The sequence below is a fragment of the Ceratotherium simum genome, chromosome 25 (assembly GCF_057802395.1).
Source record: "Ceratotherium simum simum isolate JZ-2026a chromosome 25, ASM5780239v1, whole genome shotgun sequence".
Classification (NCBI taxonomy): domain Eukaryota; kingdom Metazoa; phylum Chordata; class Mammalia; order Perissodactyla; family Rhinocerotidae; genus Ceratotherium; species Ceratotherium simum.
In genome coordinates, this window is record NC_141924.1 from 30,700,641 (window position 1) to 30,704,664 (window position 4,024).

The following is a 4,024-nucleotide window of genomic DNA, read 5'->3' on the forward strand; positions in this document are numbered from 1 at the left end:
AACTTATTTTTTTATTAGCCAGATCTTGTGACGGTCCCTTTACTGATCCTGAAGGCTGATATAGAATGATAAAATCATGTCGCGGGATGGTGGGATTGGCAATCCCAGTACACCTACTATACTTTTCAGAGACTTCCCCACCCACTCTTACGTAATGATGGGGTTCTGGGGATTGTTGCTCAGTGTGATGGGAGCACCAGAGTTCTCAGCTCCCGTGGAGAACCTCTGCACAGCTTGTTCAGTACAGCTTGATGATGGTTCCACAGTATAAGTGTTAGTATTGCTCAGAATGAACCCAGTCTTTAGTTTTAGAGGTAAGTGTACACTTGAAGAAAACACAATTTTTCAAAACAAGCTCATTATTACTCTTAATGTCATTTCAATCTTGAGGAGTCAACATAACGGTTAAGGAGGTGCCACTTCTTTCATGAATGGAGGTATTATTTCCTTTGAAAATTGTCAGAAAAATAACATTATAAATCATAAGATTTGAAGGCCTAGGTTTGATAAGAATCTTTGCTGTCTCTTCTCAGGTGTTTTTACATGTAGAGATTTTGGTATTTTCCTTTCCTAGTGATTGGCAGCACTTTTTGATTTATCTTTATTACTTTGTCTCCACGGTAACTTAAAGGGATTGTTTTTTTTTCCTGTGAAAATATTAGCCCTCTAAGGATGGTAAATACACCTGACATTTAGAGATCAACTCTGAATTCTGAGTATGGTTTCATAAAATTTTATAACATCTGCATATGGAGAAGACAGTAATTCCAACATATTTAGTTCCATTAAAATAAACACAAGAGATGAAATAACTAGTCTCCTGCCAGCTACACCAAACCTACAGAATCTGGGAAGAAAATGATACAAGTATCACCCCGTAGGTGGTCTTGAGGCAAGGGAGTGAGTAGGATAAGAAAACAGCTTCATTAGTTTAATTTTGATTTTAGCAACATAATACAATGATATATGCAGCTATGTTGTTTGTATTTAGACAGGTTCAAATTAATGTAATCACAATTGAAAATTACTCTTAATATTAATGCTTCCAAATCACTTTGGCCTTGATTATCTGTGTTTTTAAAGCAAAATCAGAATGCGGCTGTATCTTAGGTGTTCCAGTACTAGCATTGTTCTGCCTCTATCTACTTTCAGCCAGTTAATGGAACTTAACCTGACATCAAGGTCAGCTAATAGAAGAGAAGTGTTTGGGCATCTGTGTGTTGTCTGCTGCCTAAGAGACCTGGGGTGGTAGGCGCTTGCCTTGAGTCTTCTTCCTCAAACTCACTTGTCAATCTCCATTACCACTCAGGTCTATTGTGAAGACCAAATAACCCAACATTTAAGAAGAATTGCATTATAGACTGTAAATCACTGTTAATCATTATACACTAAACTACATTTTATGATCAAAATAAGCATCTCAATTTCTGAACATTAGATCAGTCTAGATTCACCAACAAGGCTCAGGAAATGTCATCTCATTTCAATTCTGTTGGACTGAGATATCCAGAGATTTTAGTTGTTACCACTGAACTAAGCATGAACCAACTTGTCCTGGAAATTCAGTTTTGGCTTTTGGTAAAATAGTGTGCAAATTCGGTGGTCTGGTGCCTTGATACTGAAAATGTGGTCCATGGACCAGCAGTATTGGCACTATCTGAGAGCTTGTTAGAAATGCCAATGCCCAGGCCCCACCCAGACCTACTGAGTTAGAATCTGCTTTGTAGCAAGACCTCTGAGTGATATGCATGCACGTTAAAGGCCTGGAAACTCTGTGGTTTAAGAGTTAGACCCACTACAGAACCCTCATGGGAATTTAATGATTAAGATTGTGGATGGTGTGTTCAAAACTTCTATTACAGTCATGTGTTGCATAATGACATCTTGATCAACAATGGACCCCATATGCGACAGTGGTCCCATAAAATTAGTACCATATAGCCTAGGTGTGTAGTAGACAATACCATCTAGGTCTGTGTAAGTACACTCTCTGATGTTTGCATAGCAAAATCACCTGACGATGCATTTCTTAAAACATATCCCAGTCGTTGAGCAATGCATGACTGTATTTACTACTTGTGTCACCTCAGTCATGTTACTGAAATTCTGGCTTCTCATTTTCCTCATCTGTGGTATCTACCTCATGGGATTAAATGAGATTATGAAGATTAAATGGGTCAACACTCACCAAGCTCTCAGAATAGTGATATTCAATACCTACTAGTTATAATAATAAGTATTCGATAAATGCGCAGATGAGACCATTGACATACAATTACATGGTGTCTAAAAGTCACTTGCTGGTAATTAGAGCAACTATAAATGTAAAATCTCACAAGATAATTAACAAAATGATTCATTAACTGTCTTGTTTTCCCTCGGATAACTGCAATAAGATACATTACTTTGAGCAGCACATAGAGTTGTGCAGGATTAGAGAAACCAATTACATCTCTAGAGATGGACTCATTCCCAAAATACACTTCCTTCCCCACACCAGGTCAATGATGTTTGTTTTTTTCTTATGGCTGGCATTAATACTCTAATGACTGGTGCTAAGAATTACCCACTCAAGTCAAGATCATTCTTTCCCATACAGGCAATGCACCTTTTCAAAATCAAAATGCATGCATCATAATGCTTAAAGAAGAAAGTTCTGTCAGGCTACACATGAGACAGTGAAAATTCCAATAAATATTAAATACCCGCTATAAGCCACCTTTGTAGAACACTTAAGCTATTCAGAACAGAGATCTAAGATTTCAAAAAATGTTTGCGCATATGTAAGATTCTTAACATACGTTAGTTACTACATGTAAACATATAACACACTGCAATAATGCTTTACTTTCCTTTTACAGATGAAGGACCTGAAATTCAAAGAAGTAAATTGTCTTGGAACCCAAGTCTTCTATTTCGAGTTCAAAGTTATAGGTCCACTGTATTATTGGAACATATCTCCATGTTGTCTTATTTAAAACAACCTGTCTAGGAACAAAATAACCTTTAATAAGCTTGACCTGACTTCCAAGGAGGGTAGAAACGATTACAGTCTCTTTAATGTAGGGTTGATAATAGTGACACCTAAGGAAGAGATACTAGTATCTCTGTCTCAATTCTTCAGTAGTCGTCTAATAGTTTATGTAAGTCATATGATGACAATCTAACAAATTGTTGATTAATATTTTTTGTATATCTGTACCAAAATACACATATTTGGTGGAAAAAAATACCTGAATGGAATAATTTAGTCTAAGATGATGTTGTGTTGCTTTTCAACTACAATTAAAATAAAACAAAAATTTTACTTTAGAAAAATATTTGTAAGAATTTGTAGGTAATCTTATAGGCATGTAAGATAACTGAATATCATTCATAATACTCCCATATTATTGAAGATTCTGTCTTTTTTTTTTAATTTTTTGTTTATTGCAGTAACATTGGTTTATAACATTGTAAAAATTTCAGGTGTACATCATTATACTTCTATTTATGCATAGATTACATCATGTTCACCACCAAAATACTAACTACAACCCATCACCACATACATGTACCGAATTAGCCCTTTCACCCTCCTCCCTCCCCCCTTCCCCTCTGGTAACCACCAATCCAATCTTTGTCCCTATGTGTTTGTTTATTGTTATTATCTACTACTTAATGAAGGAAATCATACAGTATTTGACCTTCTCCCTCTGACTTATTTCACCTTGCATAATACCCTCATGTCCATCCATGTTGTCACAAATGGCTGGATTTCATCGTTTCTTATGGCTGAGTAGTATTCCATTGTGTATATATACCACATCTTCTTTATCCATTCGTCCCTTGATGGGCACTTAGGTTGCTTCCAAGTCTTGGCTATTGTGAATAACGCTGCAATGAACACATGGGTGCATGTACCTTTACAAATTGGTGTTTTCAAGTTCTTTGGATAAATACCCAACAGTGGAATAGCTGGATCATATGGTAGTTCTATCCTTGATTTTTTGAGGAATCTCCATACTGTTTTCCATCGTGGCTG